Genomic DNA, 22,389 nt, shown 5'->3' on the forward strand with positions numbered 1-22,389 from the left:
TCGATAAATATTTACAACCACCCGACACTCGGGCTACATGACGCTTTTATATAAATATTTGTGTAGGTGGCGGTCGATCGATCGCTGGTGCCCGTGAGAAACTTATACCTTCCCACTGATCGTTTTTCTAACCTGAGAAATACATACCTGCCCAGAGGGCAATGTTCGCCATCTCGAAACGTTTCCAAGAATCGGCCATGTAGAAAGACTGAATGAACGTTTTCCATGATCGACTCTCGCGCGCGCGATCGGATCGATCGATTGTCAGCAGGACACTCCCTTTCACCTGCAATCGTTCTTGATCTCGACGGGCGTCAACGACGCTCTGCAGCAGCGAGTGCCTGGCAATCGTGCAGAGAGCGGAAATTGCGCGTGAAAAAGCACGCTCGCTGACCGGACACACGTACCATATGTATGTTAACCTACGTACCGAGAGTATTTATGGGACGTTGGAACCGGTGCGAATGGTATTCGGCCTCGCGGCGTCGGCAGCGCGCGAAACGACGAGAAAATCGTGTTACGGCAAGCGGCCGAAACGAATCATTCGTTTCCGTGACGAGCGCAGGCACGAACAGCGTGAGCCTGCTTTAACCGTAATCGTCGATTCTCGATCGTCCAGCCACCGGGTATCTCGGAACACGCACGGAACATGAACACGGTGCGCGCAAATTCAGACAGGGAAACGCGAGAAAATGAACAGTGATTTATTACGGAAAACAAATAGCGTGTAGAAAGGGCGAGAACAGCTGAAGAAAACATCAAGAGTAATGCGTTGCCAGAACGAAGGAACATCGTGGAGCGAGCAAGAAGCAAATCGATGATGTCCGGTGATAGAAGTATGTAGCGGAAGAAATAAAGTTCGAAGGTAAGAGCGGAACACACGAAGAGAACGTTGCACGCGAGTAGAAAGCGAAAGGGGCGATGAAAAGCAATCTGTACGGTTGGTTTCCTTGCGAGTCAATGGCATAGTTGCTGAGGAGAGAGAGCAAACGGAGATTATCGCATAGTCGAAGTGGCCTCGTTAGGAAGGAAGGCAGTAAGATACTATAATCGAAACAGTATATCGGCTGCTACCGTAATAGTGCGAAGAACAGATGTACACTGCAACTACACCACGCGCACACCGTATACCACGTCCATGCGGGGCTATCTCGTTACATTGTTTCGCGTATACACGTGTTCCGCGTGAAGCTGTCCCTGTTTGTATTCAGATAGATGGAACTGAAACGCATTCGGCATAAGAGGTAGAAACCGAGTCGCGGTCATGCGTTTATTCGCGCTTACTCCGTCATAAGATTTACCGCGAGGAATCCGAATAAAACGCGATCTTTAGGAATGTACAGAGAATGAAAGAAACGCAAGGCTAAATTCGCAGCAAAATTTTCCATCAAGAGCACCCACGCTGCTTCTATCTTCACCCTTGCCTTCCTTTTCGCTTTCTCCTTTTTATTCTCCGTACGACGTTTCGGTATATTGTTTTTCTATTTTCCTCGAGGCCACTAGTCGTATGTCTCAGCTCCACTTCCAGAATGAATTAAACTGGCACGGTCGGAAGTGGAAAACGAGAAAACAAAGCGGCTAAAAAACGGGTCATATTTTAGCTTGAACTCTAAGCGACCAATTTAAAAGCGAGCCGTCGCTGTCGTCTTTAGAGTTTTGAACGCGAATATAACTCAGATTTATTTTGCGAAAATTTCCTTGAACCCTAGACGCGAGATAGGCGTACGAGATCGTACGTAGAGCGTACAGGGTGCGAGGTGAACAGACTTTGTACAACAGAGTAGAGAAAGCGAAGCCGAAGAAAATGAATGACGCCCGAAGCGGGTAACCCTTATCTAATTAGTTCCTTCGAGGTGCATGAAATCCAAGCCCGACTCTGAACTCGACTCGTAAACGGTATGGTCTCGTTAAAACGGCGCTCGACTGTTCTAAGGGTGCTCCAAGCTAATTGTCATCCGCCTAGCTAGACGAGCGATAAATTCCCACCGGCTGTACCACCATCGGCCGCTCGCGACTTCTACCCATCGACCAGAAAACGCGTCGAACCGTTCAAGCCGCTCTTGATGGTGCACCGAGTTTGGATCCCGCTCTGATCTAGCTAAATTCACGTTAACCCGACATCCGCGGCGAACGACTGTCGACGAAACAGTTCGGCTAACAAGCGGAGATTTCACACGCGCCTGCACAGACAAACGTGTGAATCCCTAGGATCCTTGTAGCGTATATTCAGCGTCGTGGATTGGCCTCGGCGATCGTTCAATACCTATACGATAATCATATCAACCAGTTGTACGTTATTCGAACATTAGTCGTTAGTTTGTTTCTTGCGTCTATTATCTTTAAAACGAGCGGTGAATTATTAACATTAGTACGAAGTAATCGCACCAGGAAGGATCGTTTCGATTAAAATTTTCAGCGGAAGCCTTTCACGAAAGTATCTAAATATACAAGTATTAAATTAGTACATAGGAGATTAAGCAAATAAAATATTATATTTACATCTTTGTAGAATTAAAACGCTTTTAATGTTAATATCCTGCAATGTGATTATTAAAATATCGCATCATTAAAATGTTAAAAATGAAATACATTTTAAAAGTGTAGTGAAACCGCTAATCCTCTAGATTTAACAAGTTCCATGGAATAAAATTCCCAAAAATAATTATTGGCGAAACGGTTTTGTATGTATGATATATTCAGCAACGTATACACAAATCCTTGTGCGCAGGAAAAGGACCTGAATCCTTTTCTACATAACCAGGGTTAACCGTTGGCCACATGATCTACTCATTAGAAGACGGTTCTTCCTTGCTCGTCTGTAATATTCATCAACCGCTGAGAGGAAACGAAGGAAAGCGGCAGAGCGCCGGTTCGAGATTAAAATGGAGATTCATCTCGAAGAAACGGCCGAAGGGAATATCGCTCTCAGCTGGATCTTAATTGTCCATGTAAACTGAGAAGTCAATGTCGTCGGCGAAATTGAAATTATTTCAATCGCGACGAATTAAAGTGACTTCAAGTAACGCGCATCCGCGCGGTATAAATTACTAAATTTCTCATAACAGGTGGCATTATCAGAACTGATATATTTCCTCGCAGAAATATAGTACACATATACAGAGCCAGTGATCTTTAAATTAATCTTCTCATAATTCAAAGAAAAAAGAAAAACAAGAATACCCTGTTTAATACTTCATTCTCATTTAACAAAAACTAGCTCGATCTCCAGACACCATATCAGCAATTATGTACTAACCCGCACGTGAAATAATTAATCCAAGTTTTCGATTAACAGAATGTAACGCAAAATGTACTCATTAAATAGCAACACGCCACGCATGCAAACATTCCGCAGCGTCGAGAACGGTACCGCGCGCGTATCGTTAAACAGAAAACGCAAAGGCTTCGTCAAAATCGCGCGATTTAAGAGCAGATAATTTGTATCCAACATGAAACGAGAGACTGAGGTAAAAGGAGAAAGGAGGCAAAAGATGGTGAAAAAGAGAAACAGGTGGAATAGAGAAAAAACACGTCGCGCTCATTCCTGTCGCGATTATAAGCACGTTCACACGCGGATACAGATCGTTGCGAAGCGTTATACGTTTATCCGCTCACAGCTCACCCCTTTGCTTCATTGAACTGCATACTTCGAATGCTTTCCATAACGAGCACCGTGCGACGAGAGTTCGACAAATTTATTTACTCGACTTGCGCGTCATTCCTTTCCCCTTCTACTTGCCCCTCGATCATTCTCTCTCTGTTCTTCCTGTTCGTGTCCAATTGGCGCGCGCGTACACGTTTCCTCTCAATTTGTATAGCGACGTTATTTATACGCGGGAACGCGATAAAGATAATTAAAAAATAATGATTGAAATACCGAAACGAACGAGTGTATTAGTGGGCCGGTTTTCGAGGACGCGGCTTTCATCCGTATCTAGATCAGCTTCGTTTCGCTGCCCGCTCCGTCGCTAATTGTGATTTAATTATTAATTCGTTTATAACAATACTAATAACAAAGTAATTGCGTCGTTAAACCGGACCGACACGCTAATTGCAATTAAAAATCAATTCGTGACGCACGGATTGCCAGTTCGCACCGACTCTTAATCGTGTTAAGAAATCGAGCTGCGGTTAACTGGTTACTGCCCCTCGATGTCTAGGTTATCTAGTATTCGACATATACTGTAACTTATGTGTATGTAGCGTCATGAAATGTAAATATAATTAAATCATACAGAAGCCCACATGTATTCGAGCCGAACTCTACGAGATTAATTGTTTAGTTTTCAGAAAAGTTAAACGGTTGTAGCGGTACTCGGCAACAAACTTTCCAACGGTTTTGTCGGTACAAAGTATATCACCAAAGCGTAAGTGCCGACAGGCCTAATGAACCATCGATATCCCTACGGTCCTTCCGCCGAATATTTGGAAGAAGGCAACGTGGCAACGGTCGCGGACGTCTAACGAACACGTGTGTAGTGGGGATATTGAGAGGCGACAAAAAGAAACGAATCTGATCAAGAAAACAGTGGAGTTGTAACCAACAAGTGACAATCGTCAGTTGGAATCGAGAGTTGTACGAAAAGAGTACGGAAAGCGAGAATTGTTAATAAATATACTGTTAAACACCGCTGAGTATTTCTTTGGCACCCTACCTCACCTCACGGTAATTATGAAATTGAAAATTTTTTAAAAATTTAATTAATCCTTAGAGTGCTATGGGCGCATATAGGCGTCTGGCGAAAGCTATCGGTGTAGACTAAGGACATATATATGCGTTTTCTGTAAGTGGACTAAGGACGCATGTATGCGTTTTTCAGTTTTTCCGAACACCTACGCAGAAGTAATACTATTACGTTTGTGTGAGATAAATATAAATGCATTTCTTAGTAACGGCAGTAAACAAATGCCAATAATGCCTCGTTATAACAGTTGTCTACCTGTTTCGCGGACAGTCGCATCAAGAAGAAAATGTGTTGTTTGTGTGAAAAATAAGGGAATGCAGAAAATGCGATGTCGGATTATATATCGATAATTGTTTTGAAATTTTGCACATACAACTGAATTATTAACTTGTGTTATATTTACTAAATTTAGTTTTCTAGTTTATTGTTTTCTAGTTTATTGTTTTCTAGTTTATTACCCAAATTCTAGTTAACTGTAAATTCCAATGTTTATAATAAATAATTAATACTAAAAAACAACGCTCTTTAATCGTTTAATCTCGTGCAAAATAATTACTATAACTTATTACGATTTGCGCTTTGAACAGTCAGTCAATAGAGTTCAGTCTAACGAAAAAGTATTCCGTCCACAGCGATCGTCAGCGCTAGCTGCGCGCCGTCCGTACGGACTGCATAGGCCGCGAGTATTCAGCACTCTAAGGGTTAAGAGCCGAATTATGTTCGTATTCTAATGTATATATTAGCTCTCAAAACAATAATTTTACAAGTCAGTTAACGACTAAGAAATATGCTTCATGTTTTTTCCGTGAGATGTGTTTTCTTTCCGAATACACTCGATTAATAGGGGTACGGTACCTTTATCGGATAGTTCGCCTCCTTACGTAGTACGCCAAAGAAGCAGTACCTTCGCGACTTTATTTTAAAGTTTCCTCGTTAAACTGGCCCGAACGAGCCACGATAGGGTTGAACGCGAAAGTTTTTCGCGAGGAGTGTAAGAAAATGCAGGGGTGATCGATGTTTGCCTGCGCAGCCTGACAATTCGGAGTTACGAAAGCAGGGAAGCACTCGAGTCCCTAAAGAAAATGCCCGTTGCACTCGAGAATCCATCGAGAGAACTCGAAGTCACGTCGAGAAGTGTGCAACAACTTGTTCTTGATGGCTTTAAGGGCTTCCCTCTTGACTCTCTCACTCTCACTCTCACTCTCTCTCTCTCTCTCTCTCACTCTCTCTCTCTCTCTCTCTCTCTCTCTCTCTCTCTCTCTCTCTCTCTCTCTCTCTCTCTCTCTCTCTCTCTCTCTATTTCGGACGGACTAGAAGATTTCCGAATTAGTATGCACTCATGAGAATGGCGCATGATTTCAACCACGTAAATGCATTCTCGAAAATGAACGAGCTCGTACAGTGACTGCCTTTATTCGAAGAACAACAAACTGCACGGCTTTATTCTCTATAGAACGACCTTCCAACGAGAATTGGTCGATCAAGCTCGGATGACATTAAAAGGATGAATTGCTATTGTTCGTAAATCGTTAAAATAATAACAATGATAATCGGCTTTCATCGTATAAAGTAAAATTAGGTACAAATGATAATGAAATGAAAGAGAAAAGCAGAAATAGCGCAAATTGGGTATGTAATTGATAAATAAACTTTGTACTTATACTATAAGAAACGAAATATATGTACGCTTAAAATATGGCGCGAGGAAGTATCGTATTCTAGTTGTAAAAAAAGACTTGATTTTCAAATTATTCCATGTGTCAGAAGTGAAAAATCGACAAAGTTAAACAGCAATCACAGCGGAATAAATGCGGTTAATTGTTCAAAAGCTCATGGCGATAGGCGAGCACGATAAAAGTGGAACGCTGTTTGCCTAAAAGAAAAAGTATTATCTTCATAAAAGCATCTGCGTTTCCTGAGGATGGTCGAGCGAATGAAGGGTATAAATGACGGACAATTTAATATTTTACCCCTTGGTGGCGCAGCCCACCGCCTGTTATCTCCCTGCATACTACTTCGGAGCCGGATGAGAGCAGATAGGGTGACACAGCGTTCGGTGTTGTTCCGTGTGCAAAGCAACCAGCGAGATGACTATAAATACACACCAGAAGCGGTATAATATAATTATATACGTGATATATGATGTCACTCGCCCATTTCTTAGTTGTAGTATTTGTCATCTAACGCAGATGACACGACCGATCTGTTATCTTTACGGTTTACACGTGCTAGAACACTTAGCTTTGTGTTTCCTTTAATAAAAAATAAGATCGCTATTAGAATATTCCGAAACTTAAAACGAAACGTATTACACGCAGAGTGAAAATGCCAATAGTTTCGGGTTAACTTGAAGCTGTGGTTTTTTCGGGCTTTTCGTGAATAAACATTTCACGCGCAAACACGCGGCAGCCAACTCGGGGAAAATGAATGAAATTTGAAAAGCCGGTTCGTTGACCCCAATACGTGCATATCGACTTTTTAATTTCATGACATTGTATCGGTCGCACAGTCCATTTTGCGAGAATACGGATCGATCTTTATTCAAGAAGCAAAACCACGAATGGCTCCGTGAATGAAAACTCGGCTTGACACAACGACCGTGTCTTTTTTTCTTCCTCTCTCTTTTTTTGTTTTCTCCCCGTCTCTTCTGTTTCGTCCACTTGTCCGACCGAAAAATGGAGGGTGTTACATCGACGTCGCGATCGATTGCTCCCTCGCGCCACGATATACCGATATTCAATTAATCATTTTAGTTCATACCGTGAGGTTTCGGCATGCGACAAAAGCGTGAATCGATGGATATCAGCGAAGCGTAACGGAACGGGCCAGACAATACGTTTTCCATCGATGAAATTTCTCCGAACAAAAGCTAACACGCTCTTTTTTCAGCCAGAGCCGCGTAATTTCAATTTCAAATTAGCAAGTCAAAGGGGCCCGTCTAGTTTTCATATGTCCCTGTCATCGGCCAAACACGATGGCACAATTAATTATCGCACAGCGAAATCGCCCGATTTCGAACGCGTTCACACGATTTTTCCTTTATCAATACGCGCAGGACGAAACAATGCGAATTTACAATCCTGCGCAAACATGATGTCTCGATAGTACGGACCGTTGTTCTACGGAAAAATGAACAGCCAACTCTCATAGCTTTACCAGTGTTTTTGACTTAGAGAAACGGGGAGGGCACACTGCTGATATTTGTTGAAAGAAATTGGAACAAAACTAAGGAATGGTGCACAAGAGCGTATTGGTTTTCTATCGGAAATACGAAATGAATGGTATCGGAGGTATACATTCGCGAATAAATCGTGCGCCATAATTACGTGTGAAAAGCGAAAAGATCGAATGACTCATACGAGCGATACGAAATTAGCAAGTCAAATTGTGCTTTTCGTCGTCTTTCGACTCTTTGCCCTTCCTCCTTCCTAATTCTCACGGATAATGTATACCTCTGTCTCGACGAAATCATGGTTTTCAGGGCGCAGCTTAATCTCGTCGCCCTTCCCAAATTACCGGGTTCTGTCCATCGCAACCGCTCGCGACTCTCCATCGTCGTAATTTGTAAGTGCGCCTTTGGTCCCACTACTCCCTTCCCTCGGACCTTTTTCCCTTTCTCTCGATGTTGGCTCTCTCTCTATCTCGATATACTCTCCGCTGCCATCCGTATCTTTGACATTTCCATGACGAAATTACAGATCAGCCTCCTGCGCTGGGAATTTCGTTTTCTCTCCATTAGTATTCTTTTCGACTATCATTAGGACGGTACCTATTACGACCCTGGATGAAATTTAAAGGCAATTAACACGCGTCACAGGGAATGCGATAAGGCGACGTAGGCGTATGTCTGCCTCTCAAGAACGTTTCTTCTGTTCGACTACTATCTACCGTCGTACAATAAGCTGTAAGTGCCTGGATATTCCTATTTGAAGTTCGTTGCAATGTTTCGTGTGACTTAAACTCGTGTTTTAAATTCGTTTTTAAAGATCATCATAAAATCATAGTTATCATAAACGTAATTTAAGAAAATAAATTGAGGAGTCAAGACGTAATCATTGATATATTGGGAGATTCTATGAATTGGTAGAGTTAGCAAAAAAAAAAATGTTATGTAACATCAAATGGTTTTGAATCGTACGGCAGAGAGTCTGAAATTTCCTTCATTTCTCAAACTCGAGATCCTTTAATTATTTTGGCCACTTTTCGAGTTGGCAGAACACATCAGTTGGAATGAAAGTTTTAATAAACGTATGTCCGCGTGCTGCCTCGTTTGCAACTGTTTCACTGATACTTTTTCGGTGAAACGCATAAAATGGGAATTTTTCTGAATTTTATTTACTAATATAGACATAGATAGAAATATCAAACCAAGTCAACATTGAAGAATTTATACATTAACAGAATATTGTAATATCACACACAATAAATAAAGGATCACAAGTCGGATTCCAAACGAAGAAACAGACTCGAGACGATCTCTGTAATTCGGTTGCGTACTTTAACGAGACAGTGAAACAAAGTTTACTTTGCATTAAGATAATTACCAGAGTGCAACAAACTGTCAATGTTATGTCTACAGATCAAATTAATTGGAATTAGCCGAGACGTTAATCACACCGCTGACGAGTTGCTTTGCGCTTCCATTGTAAACCTAACCAGCATGAAAGTTCACATTAACGTAGAAAAAGGAACTTAAACATATATATCGAATAAAGGCAAATATAGGGTATGAGTATGCATGCAGTTATACATTCAATTATACCCTGACACGCCAATGCTTGGAATAACAATGGTGCCAAGTATGGTAATACGAGGGCACACGCTGTAAACGCGTAACAACGACGATGCGAACGGAAACACGGATAAAATGCGTGATTTGCTCGCCCTCTTGAGGGAAAAGGAGACGTTCGTGCCGCTTGAAAAAGGGAAGAGCTCACGCTATAGAATTAGCATATGTTACGCTCACGGCAGGACACCTCAGTCTCCGAATTCGATGCTGCATACTTTCTGTTTGAATCATCGTACTTCTTCACAAGTATCATTTTTTACTATGATAACTTATTTTTTTTCTTTTGTTTTTCTCTCCTTCCTTTTTTTCTTTTTCTGTATGAATTTTGTATTTCTAAAAAATTTTTTAAATTAATTCTACAAATACATACATGTCTACGATGACTAAAGTAAAAAAGTTCTCAAGATGTTGATTCAGGAGTAGTCCTCGTAAAAATAAAGTTAAGCTTGGTTCTAAAATTAAAGTATGCGAACGTTAAAGCGTCAAAGTACACGCTATTCCAGAATCTTATTAATCCTTAAATTTATGTCGCCCTCGAGAGAGCACAAGTCGAGGGCAGTACTGCATTTTGTCACACACTTGTGAGATCTACCGCATTGAAACACAATAAACTAGGACTTGGGCTCTTGGCTCTGCCGAGTGACAGAAGCATTATTTGAGAACGTTTAATATTTAAAAAGGAACTCGTAGATCAAGCTTGGTCAAAGAAAACTATATCAACTCATAAGAGATCTTGTCTCGCAATTTTAATTCGACATGGACACTTATAAATAAATGAAATTGTTACAAAATGTAGGTGAAATTTCAAAGTGAAAGGGGAATGAACGGTTAATATTTAACAGAAAGAAAAGTTATCCATACAGGAACTTGTAATTCAGTGCTAGAAAAGGAGAGAAACGCAACGCCGGTTCCGTGCATTAATACCGGACTCTTAATTTATTAGCCGCATAAAATAAGTCAGATCGATACGAGGCGCGAAATCTACGCGGGAAATATACGAGATCGTATCGCGCGGCTCGCAAAACGAGAATTCGCGTGAGCGAACCGTTCGTAGGGTGATAGAGGTGAAAGAGAGAGAGAGAATGCGAGGGAGAGGAGCGGTTCTGCACAACCGATATCGACCTTTAACGTCGCCTTATCTGTTTCCACGATTTAGACGGCGACCTAATGATTCAACTCCTTCGAGGCCCACATGGTACGTGTTTAACGTCATTATCGAGTCGCTGTTGAATACGCAGGATCGTGATAACCACCGAAGGAAATGAAGACCGCGATATAGTCGGACTATAGCGAAGGAGATAATCGTCGCAAATGATGAAAAGACAAATGACAAATAATCGGTGCGAGTTAAGTAGAAATTAAATCAGTTCTCCATTTGAATTCTTCCAAACAACGTGAAGTTCAACGTGACCGCGATACCATGCGGAAAAATATCAGCATGCATTTAAGTTATATCCTGCGACAGCAAAATTCTGAACTAAACTGGCAAGCTTGCGATGCTACCGAATTACACATAGACGAAAGGATAGAGAAGAAAAGGGAAGAGAAAATTATATTTGACAGTAGCTGGAGTCAAGAAATAACACGCAACACGCAGGGAGCCGTTCTCGCGTGATTTCTATGCAGATGCGACGAGCAGAAAGCACGCGCTGCTGTATTGGCCGCAGGAAAGAAAGGATGGTTGGATGCGAGAAAGGAAACGAGTATAAGAGATGGAAACGCAAACGGTCTTGCACTTCAGACAAACGAAGACCTTCGGTAGAGAGGCTTAAAGGAGATAGCCGGTAAAGATTGTGACACAGGACAAGCGAATAATGTATAGCAGTGGTGGCGCTATCCGCCTGCACCATCTCCAGTCTTCGTGGCGCTTTCGCCTCTCGTGCGACAATCTTTTCTCACTTTGCGAAGAAGCCATCCCTCAACTTATGGAAATTTTCTTTACGCCTTGGCCCGAAACTTTCGAACTGCTGCCGCTGTTGCTGATGTTGCGACGGCTAACGACGACGTTGCTCGACCTGCTACACACGACTAACCGACCAAACCGTATACGTACTCTGTATCAAAACACGAAGGTAGACGAAGTCGACGTACAGGCGAGGACGAGGCCGATGTGGTAGTTTTTTTCCTTCGCGATCTCTCATTTCTCTTGCTGCTAAGGGGCTTAGGCGTGACGTAACAGGATGTAAGACGCAAATGATACGGAAGACATTTGTGCTTGATCCTTCGCGGAGCCAAATAGTTGTACAGTTTCAAAGTGATTTGTCAAAAATATTCGGAGGAGTCGTTTAGAACAACAGTGCAAAAACGCCGAGCCATTTGTAATGGAACCGGTTATTTAGAGAACGTGGCTAAATGGAATTAAGTAGTTCATGTGAATTTCATCAGCCAATCGTACCATCGCTAGCAATTAATTACGAAAGTTTAATTATCGATACATTAATGGCCATCGTTAGAATAGCACGTTGCAGAACTCTTGCCAAAATCGTAATGCATTTTAATAATGTACAATCTTTGTCAAATATGTAACTAATTATTTACACGTTTACTTAATAAACTAACAATAATCCAAATACAATTCGATCGAATATTCTGCTATGCTAAATTAAGACATCTTCAGCTTGCAAAAATAACAAAAGCTCGTGAACTATTTCTCACTCGTTAAAATAGAAATGGTTCCTTGATCTGCTAAGCGAGCGAAGTCAGATTTCTCTTTCTTTAAAATCATCGTACTCCTCTGATTTCCCGTAATTTCGGCCAACACGTTTGCATTCGTAACATTTTCGATGCAAAACGTTGGAAGAAGAGGAAAAGCGGAGCGGGGATAAAGGTGTGAGTGGAAACATATTGCACGAAGAAAAAAGAATTGATATCAACGGGGTCCCGGTGTTGCGCGCAACACACTTTGAACAAAGAATAAAAAAACTTTCTCTCCTTTGAATCGTTTGGCTCGAAATTAATGGGACGTTGTGGAAAAAAAGACGAAAGCCTAGAGGGCACTAGCGTTATACACTATCCGGAGAACCGTCAGCGATAAGCGTAATTCCTCAAACTCGAAATTAATGTTTTCGGACGCATTAGAATTCAACCCGATCTCTTTCTTTTTCCGCGGACGTGGCGAATAAAAATCTCATTTCCTTCGTAAAGCTATATATCTCTCTTTTATACGCATTGCCACATGTATCACGTAACCATCAAGATTACAGCGTAAAAACGTACTGCCGGTGTGCTTTTATTTCTCATCATTTCCGTGTCGTATTTTTTATCGTCACCATCGCCATCGTCCTCCATCGACACAGATACGGCCGAAGATGGTCTCCCGAAGATTTAGAGATATTCAGGATATGGCGGGCAAACGGGAGAAGGACTTTTCCAACCTAACGGTGGACCTTGAGCAAAGAGTTTCATTCAAACTTTTCTTATTTCCGACTCAGCTCCGCTACACGACAATGCTCTTAAATTCTCTGTCTTGCACGATGGATACAGCCATTATACTTCGGGCTCTTCGTAAGAACTATTTGACTGGTCTCGTAGAAATTAGGTCATTCATCATCATCGGCTATGAACGAACCAAGCGATGTATAAATCGTGTCCACGATGCTTTATTATGAATTTTAGAAAATCTCTTTCAGTTATGGAATATCATTAGGATTTTCTAACGTACTTCAAAATTGTTAAGTATCATACATGATTATATATTACCGAGTAGTTTCTGAAACACTTGTAATTTTACGTTTGAATCGATACCTGTATTTTATCATATTATTGTAGTTCCAAATTCAAAGTATAATTTAGTTGATGAACTGGCATAGTCAACCACATCGCCTGTAAGATGCTATTTTAGTCTCGCAACTGTTTGTTTGGCCTTGGTGTCCGTTTCAAATTTCAGAGCCGAACTGAGAAAAGAACATAGGCGTTTGGCGATCCAGGCACATAAGGAAGTTACATCGCAAGCGGTTAAGTTAAATGCGAAATATTCTCTGTTTTCTTTTATATTTTATATTCTCTTCTAATAAGTATATTTACATTTATGTCACTAGATAACGATCGCTCTTTTCCTATAGATCCTATCTTATCCTACAGTATTATATTATCATCTTTGTAATTATGATATGCATCATTTCTATAGCTTTATTCTAAATAACTTCGAAATTTGTTAGAATAAAATTATAGGTCGACGCATTGTCAGTTTCCAAGAATTTAAAACGAATTGATAAGAGAAAAGAAAAAGTTTGTAATTCATCATGTCTATTCCGAGTTCTCGAAAATTCTGTCGAAAAGCCGGAACCATAGTTGTGTTTTTAAAAGTTTTCTAACCTCGATTACTCCGAAATTTCGTCCTGCCTCTGCTCCGCTGCACAAAGTGAAACTCGAGCATTTTCCATGGTATCAAGATAAACATTCGTGGACATAGTCGTTGCTTAGGAGCAGCTTGATTGTGAAAATTCGAATTGCAAAAAGCCAGGGAATATTGCAGTCGAACTGGGTTCTGACGATATATTGCGTACGCAACCAAAAGCGACATACACGCAAATTAAGCATTCAGCCTAGTGAATAGTAAATTCCCCGGTAACGAACGCTCAAACTCTTGGTGACCAAAGAAAAGTGGATACTATTTCAATTGAAAATTTTGAAGCGGAAAAAGTAAGGATTAAGTATAAAACAAAACTAATTTGTAACGAATTCTTTCTGTATCTTTTTCTTTCTTTCACCATCTCCTTCGAATAAACGCAATCTCTCTGATTTTAAACGTCTGCTATTTATACAGTATTAATTTTGTAAAAGAATAAGAATAACAATATGCTCGCGAAAAGGAGTACACGAATTCTTGAAGGACGTCAACGGGCATAAATATTGAACGAGTAAGCCGATAAAACATTGTGTGACAAGTTGACGAAAGGAGACAAGATCGATCTCTTCCAGCTTTCTATTATCGGATAAAACGAAACAAATTGTAATTCGTACTCACGTTAGGTTCGTCATAAGCGATAACGAGCCTCATCCACGAACGAGCACGTTTCCATCCGTCAAGACTGGCGACATCGCTAGCCATCAGGGAAAATTCGATCGAGACTACTCGATCCGCGATCCTGTTGCGATAACTCGAAGTTGGTGATCACTGCGGGGTAGCCATCTTTTTTTTGGCGCGTAAACGTCTATCGCGCAGCATGCGATCCTATCTACGATGTGGCATGGTCAAAGCACGAGAAGGAAACGATCAGGTAAAGTGCACAAGATAAAAGGAAACACGAAAAAGTAGGATGGGGCCTATCTCGACGAGTCGCGCGTCTTCTATTCCGGAGCAGATCGAGGGGTCATCGTATTCGTAAGTGGACGACCGATCAACGTCGACGTCGTCAAAGAGATTTCTTTGTGAGAATCTCTCGAACTCCTTCTATGGCGTACAAATCTTATCAATCGGAAAGTCGAGTAAAGTTAGACGCAAGTATGCCTAATTCACAATCGTACGTAGAAAAAACAAGGGAAGACAGATAGAGAAGAAATAGATAGAGAATAAAAGATAATAACAGATAAAACTTACCACTCGGCGAATGAAGTGCCTTGAAGTTGCAGCCAGTTTTAATAGTCGGTGAGCTCCTCGGCTGAAGAAGTACAAGTGGCAAAAAAAATCTTAGCGAGCTATCTTGGCCGTTAAAAAAAAGGTAGGGTAAAAAGATAACTTCTTCCTTTTTCCACTTTTCGCCCTGTTTACACACTTCCGTCACTCTCACTCACTGAATCACGGTTTAGAGTCCTTCGAGTGTGGTCCAAGTTTTTCACCGTTTATACCCGATGCGACGATCAACGACAACTGCGGCAGCTACGATAACTAACAAGAACACCGCGAACGTTCGTCCCGCAGTTTACACTATGAAATCGTCGACTGGTTCTCTGCTACTGTTTCAAGGAGACCTCCGGTCTTTGTTTGTTTATGCTGCGTATGCGTGTACGTTTCGAAGCAAAACCTCCCTTGGTAAGTACATCCAGACACGATAGTTTTGTATATGTTGTCACGGTTATATTATTTTACTGACGAGGTTTACTGGTTAGCAATATTTCGAATGTACGATGTGGTCACACGCGATTAACGAAGTGTAAACCATTTATACAGTATGATTCGACAGTTTCATTCACTACGGGGAATATCGTTATTATCGTTCAATATTTTCCCTCGAAATTATCACGTTGTCGTTCACCGTATGGAACTATGGAGGTTGCAAAGTTTTCACCGTCTCCGATAACTATCATAGGAATATACAACCCGAAACAGCACGCAAGGCAACCGTACGGTACGGCGCTCGCCTGTAAACTGAACACCCGTCGCGACCTGAGGCCGGGACTCGACTGGTTTCTGCTAGGGAATCTCCCCACTCCCCGGCTCTCTTCTCGCGCGACCCTAGGCACACCAACCCCTTGTCCAGCTTTCTCTCTTTCTCTCTGTCCCTCCCTTGCTCCTCTCTCACCCTCATACCCCTCGTCGTCCTTTTGCCCTTACTCTCACCCTATCACGCTTCATTTCTTTTTCTCTCTCCATCTATCCTTTTCCTCGCTATTCCACGTTCCAACTGCCTAACGCCGACCCTTCACGTACGACCGAACGACCACCCGTTTCTTCGGTGTATACCCTCACCCTCGTACCTCTTCCTTGATACTTCTTTTTCTCTCTTTTCGCTTTCTTTTTTTCTCCTCTTTCACTGCATCTTTCTTTTCTCGTCCGTCTTGCGTTCTCACTTTTTCTCGACACCGCGTCTTAGGTGCACTCTTTCCAAGGACTTTCCGGATCTCGTTCCCGTCAGCCGCCGCTCTTTCAGAAATATTTCGGCGCTAGTACACGCGCGCATGTACACCCTCGCACCCGATTCAACTCGACCCGACTCGCTTCGACTCCGCTTTTCGAACGAACAGCAAGAAAGTACCCCGGCCAATCCCGTGGCACATGCTCGCCACTTCGAGTCCTTCCATTCTTCTAGAATAAGGAAAAGAAAGGGGGAGTAGGAGAGGGGAAGGGGCTACAGGAAGCGAAGGGTGAGGGAAAAGAAACGATGAGTGGGGAGATCTTTTTATCATACTCGCGAAGGATGGATTTCTCGCTGGCAAGTGCACCAAAGTGTTTTGACCCTTCGTGTTTGGGGCCAGAACGATGGCCCTTTTAAGGATACGATGGCTTACATAGCACGATGCTCGAGATCCAAATACCGAGTGGCTCCTCGAAGACCGTTTCGTTTCATTTAAAACTCGAGCGTGAGAGGGACGAAATAGTAAACGACGAAAACTGTCGACGAACTCCGATTAAAAACGTAAAATTTCATGAATCACGAAGACACTTTTTGCTTCCATCGAAACAGTGTTCGCTTTTCGTACGAGTGATACATTTAGAAAGTATAATTAGCGTTTGATAAAACTGTGTTTCAATTTGCGTGACGCGGCTTTAAATCGACGAAATAAAATTCGCCCGATGCGTTGTACATTAGCGCCCGTGCATTTTTTTCTTTTTGGTAGTATCCTTATATTTTTTTAGTAAAGCGTTAATTAAAGTTTGACACTACGACTAGCAAAATAATTTCATTTGCGATATTTATAATATTTGTGCTTCAAATTTTTACGCGTCCTTAAATTTGATACGAATATAAAATATTAAACTTCGTATTTTACCAAGTTTCGTATGGTATGGTCAAAGATAAAACGATCTCTACATGTACAAACGGAAAATTACGCGCAGGGAAAGGGGGGGAAAGGAATACGAATACTGAAAAGTGTCTTTTTAACCATACTATCTGAATATTAAACTTTAACTGTACAAGTTTGCATAAAAGTAAAAATTTGACGAAAAAGCTTTATGAATTCCCTCAAATCCCTGAATAAAATCATTATACAAAATCGGCATTTAAACATCACGAGATTTTTAAACATAATTTTGCGCAACAACTATACGTATAAGAGAAATTAACGTTTCCTGTATCCTTTTTACAAAAATTTGTCCAACTCGCACAATATACATATATATCGATGCAAATTAATTGAAACATTTATTATTCTTATTCGAAAATAAGAATCGGCGCGAAGTAATTCAAGGAAGGTTTATCGTCAACCGGCAATGAGCTTAATTAGTTTGTACGCTGGCGACTCTACGTTTTTCATCAGGAATATATTCTTTTAATACTGCCGAGGACGAATATAATTACATCCCTGGGAGCCACTTCGCTATGGATTGCTACTTCCGCCGTGTAAATGAGCTTTTATCCCCCGCAAAACGTAATTCCACCTTAATCCGTATCTCACTCACGTTTGAATATCATAAACGCGAACGTAATAAGTTCTTTTGTCGACGTCTTGTATTAGATTGGCATCAGAAAGTAGTTTGAATTTAAACCGACATAATAAACGTTTTGCTGATCTTCTCATTTCGAATGTAGCACACGGCAAACGCATAAACTTAATACGCGCATCGGTTGGTTTAGTTCTCATGCTCTACGAGGTTTCGCTAATCTTCACCATGATACCCGCATCACACGAACCAAGCAATTAACTGGCTGAATATGTAGATCCGTTTACTTCGAGATGAGACCGTGTTGTAAGAATAAATCCCAGTTGCATATTTACGGCAAACGCATACACATTCTTAAACAAAAGAAAATCATTTTACCTTCATCTTTATTCTGTATATGTTGGAAGAACCGTGCAAAATTTTTAAGAGAATACAAAAAATAACATCATTCTTGTTTAGCCGACTAATCTACGAATATTCGTACGTTCACCAACAAAATGGCATTTGTCGTCTGCTTCAGGCATCTCTTAAGCGAACCAAGTTTCATGCTTCTGCGAGCGGAAAAGGAAGCGCATAAAATTTAATTCTATCCCGTAGGTTAAACGTAGTCCCTCTCGAAAATTAGATTTTTTAATGAAAGTTCATTCGCTCTTGAACCCTTAATCCATAGTAGCCAAGGATTAAATTCCTGTCTGGCGCGAGCTAGAGCTACTCGCCTTTCGAGACCTTCGAAACAATTTACGATATGAAAGACGATAACGTCGGCGAGGGTATGTTTTATCTACCGATATTACAAATTGTCGCCAAATCGAATAATAATTACATTTATATCAGGTGAAGTAATTAACGTTCAATTCGCCATGTAATATAACGATAATTGCGTGCAATTCATTGAAAGAGCTGCACATTAAAAATTGATATCAGGCCACAATTCTGAATTCCATTTCATGTGCCCGCCACTAATGCACCGAAATTCGTAATACACCAGGACAAGAGATCATCGTTCAAACGAACACATTTCGTTCTATTAAATTTTTAATCTGACGATAACAAATTAAATTCAGTGTGTCATAGTGATATAATATAATTATGGTTCGGATACTTCATCATTTATGTTTTGGATAGCGTATCAGTATACAAGTATTTGCATTTGAAAATTCATCATATATATTTCGATCGTTTCGCGATGAAGAACCACTATTGGAGAGGAAATAATTTTACTAACGACTGCTTGGTGTCAAATACTAAATCATCCTATTGCCGGAAAAGCAATTTAGATGAGGTACAATATTTTGAAGTCCTCGAGGAAACACGAAAATCCCATTTCGACGGCAATGAGCTCGCTCAATGGGTCGACCATTAACGAATAAATTGCGAATGACGTATTGCCAGTAAACTAATTCCAGAGTTTATCTGTTTATGACTCCCGATACAATGACTCGTACCGGGCTCAACTAATTGGCGTTTATCCCGTTTTTTTCTCTTTTTTGTTTCTTTCTTTACATTTTGGCGTCTGCCCTTGAAACCTATGCACAAGTAACCTTGACGATCGAACAATCGTAAAATTTCTACTTATTGCAATTTCATACTCTCGCTTTTACGGCGTGACAGTCGGATTACGAAGGTGCTGTCGAGTGTCGTAAAACCAGCAATAATCGTAATTTATGTCTGTTCCATAACTCGTGATTTACGGGACTTAAGGATTTTCATACACATTCTACAAATAGCTATCGGTGCAACCGGTTAGGATCACGCGCGTGCCCGGTCTTGAATATAATAATGGTAGGATCCCATTTTATGGCGACGAGGAATATCCACGTATAAAACATGAAATCTTCCTTATTATAATTTAATCAACGTACCTTCACAAACATTGCTATATACTAGGGGTAATGGCAAATACCGGCACATATTTCATCCTCGAAGCAAGATTAAATTATATACGACATTTTTTTCGAGTTATTCGGAGGATGAAGGATGTTGCGTCTTGTCTTGTTCTCGTATGGTCGCACGCATCGTTTCGAGACACTCTATCAATTCATTACTCTGTAGCAACTTGCGTACACGGAATTTCGGTGAATCCCAGGAGCACCTTCGTGTGCTCATCGATCATGTTCGCGACTGAACTCAGACCGCGGAACACCGAAAAACGAAGCACCTTAACGACTCCGTACGTTTCATGCCGTGGCAGCCATACAGAAACACAATTACGGAGTTTTCACTGCGGAAGCTTCCGCGAGACCGCCCGCCAAGACGTTGAATTTCTTGCCGCGTACGCTCGTCTTTTGCAGCCTTCCGGTTTTTCTCTCAGCTGTGGCTTGACGATCTGTAGCTGAAGCAACGCGGCTGAGAAACGGGATGTATGTGGTTTGTCCGGCAGGTAAAACTAACGAGTGCGTCTTCGAAACTTTTAAAAGCTATTTTACGTCAGGACTGTTTTCAGACAGTTCCATCGTGTTGTTCGGTTCGTAGTTGAACTAGTTTTTACCCGGTCGTTTAGCTCTCACCAATCGTAATACTCGACCTGCAGAAAACGCGAGTGGCTTCGTTCTTCCACATTATAATACAAAACACCAGCAGGAAGTATAAGGATTCGGTGTAGTTATTTGGCTGCCTCCATGGTTGTGCCACGGCGTTGAGGCGCGGAACATACACACAGAGGCTCGGTTGGTACAATGTGAAAGCGTAATTACTACGACAGCCAGCTCAACGAAGATGAACACGTTCACCTCTACCGGCATGGCGGTAATGCCTTCGCTTCCCTGCCCAGTCGTTCGCTGGTCTCGCGTCGTGTCTTACTCGATATCTCTTTGCCTATTCTTCTCCGAGCTGTCCTTTCATCAACATTTCTCCGTTCGACCTGTACGACTCGTCAAGGGTGAGAAACACTGAGAGTTTCATGTATGTACACCGCTATACCAAAGGGTAGTAGTGAACGCGAACATCTTTGTTTTCGCCTTCTACTGACCCTTCTTCGTCACGACCCTTGTCTCTGCCCATTAGAACCCACCAACACGCTTTTTTCCCTCACCGTTCTATCGTTGTTTTAACGCCGTATAATGCTGGACACAGCCCGCTTCCTGGAGATAACGTCCTTTCTTAAGTGGCGATCGATGTTCATTAGGGAAGTGTGATTTCTCGAGCATTGGTTTAATGAACCGGCGCCATAGCCGTGGTCTTAAAACATCGGTATTTATCAAGTTTTCATGGGTTGCTTTTCAAGACCGTGTTTGGAGTTTGAATTATCATTGAAGATAATAATTGTCTATGTGATTTGGAATTTTTTTTAGTAAAGTGATATATTAAAATAGCATGTATATATATATATATATATATACATACATACATACATATATACATATACACGGTGATACATAGCTATTATTAAGAGTCATAGCGCGGTCAAATTTTCCAGAATCCTACATTAACTCGATTTATCAATACGCAATTTAGGTATTATTGGATTCATTAGAGGAATCAGGAAAGTTATGTCGCTCTAATGAAATCGCGTGGCATTTAACAATTCCTATTCGATACTTGTCATTCTAATCACCGATACTTGAAATTTCTCGACAAACATCACAAATATATATCATCATTGCGTAATCATTAGTGCAATTTTGCAATTCAGTAGAAGAATAAAAATTCCACGTACGAAAGAAATAATTCATTACAAATGAATTTAAAAAATCCCAGGTATTAAAAAGTTTCAACAGAGCTTATCCGTAGCATTACGAAAACACGTTCAATCGATGCATTACAAGATGCAAGACCTCTCGAGCTGCACTAACAAGGAATCGACATTTCCATGAAATCCATCAAAAACTTTTGCCAATAGGATTTGACAAACGCGGCGTGGCTGGTTCCCTAAGTCTACCGGAGCCACTCCATCGTCAGGACTGTCGTATAATTCCATTAGTTGCGCGAACGTGGATGTTCCCACGTTTGTCGTCTCGGCGTAGCAGGGAAGGGCCGGGTATCGTTCAAAAAGTTTGTCGATTACAACCACTTCGTGCGATTAGTGCCACGAAGTATTCGGGTGCAGGTTTCCTCACAGTATATCCTCCGTCCACTGTACACCCGACGACGAGCATCGTCCTACGGAACTACTTCCAACTTGAAAATATTTGCGTATATCCTTATTACGAAGTTTCGTGATCGAGGAGAGTGGCGAGAAGAGGGAAGCCAGAAGAAAGTTCGTGAAAGTGTTACCAGCCAGGAAAATGTTACAGCCGAAGGAGATAAAAAATATTAAGAGTTTATTCGCTTACTTAAAGTGCCATACGCTGCTACTGAGCAACGATATCGGCCAACGATACCCTTGATCTTTCCATAGAATATGTTTTTTCTGCCTTTTTTTCTTTCGCTTTTTCGTTTTACTAATTGTACCTCCAACTCTCATAACTCAGGTGGTGTTGTATTTTGGAGAATTTTAATAATTTCTATTGGTATTGATACAAAGTAAAATATTTCAAGTATCTATCTTTCTCTCTTATGTTTATTACAAATTAAATATTTTTTACGATATTTCATTCTCTTGGACGAAATTAAAAACCTTGTCATAGTATTATTAACATGTTGAAACACAAACTGACCACTAGAGTGCATTAAATCATATACGAATACGTATCATATAAGAAAGCATCTGCATG

General features: G+C 41.1%; 1 protein-coding gene and 1 long non-coding RNA gene across 2 annotated transcripts in view; one reads left to right on the forward strand and one right to left on the reverse strand.

Annotated features, from left to right (window-relative positions):
- The window catches only part of LOC126921464 (MOXD1 homolog 2), a 173,236-nt gene extending 157,411 nt beyond the window's left edge, over positions 1–15,825 (reverse strand). Inside the window, exon 1 of the mRNA XM_050733112.1 lies at positions 15,014–15,825. The gene's annotated coding sequence lies outside the window, so the exon portion shown is untranslated. The remainder of the gene's footprint in view (positions 1–15,013) is intronic.
- On the forward strand, positions 293–4,893 carry LOC126921494 (uncharacterized). Its single transcript, XR_007712358.1, has 2 exons — positions 293–865; positions 4,284–4,893. It is a non-coding gene; the product is annotated as an uncharacterized LOC126921494 (long non-coding RNA).
- Positions 15,826–22,389: the final 6,564 nt, after the last annotated feature.

Source organism: Bombus affinis, chromosome 10 (genome assembly GCF_024516045.1).
Source record: "Bombus affinis isolate iyBomAffi1 chromosome 10, iyBomAffi1.2, whole genome shotgun sequence".
Lineage (NCBI taxonomy): Eukaryota > Metazoa > Arthropoda > Insecta > Hymenoptera > Apidae > Bombus > Bombus affinis.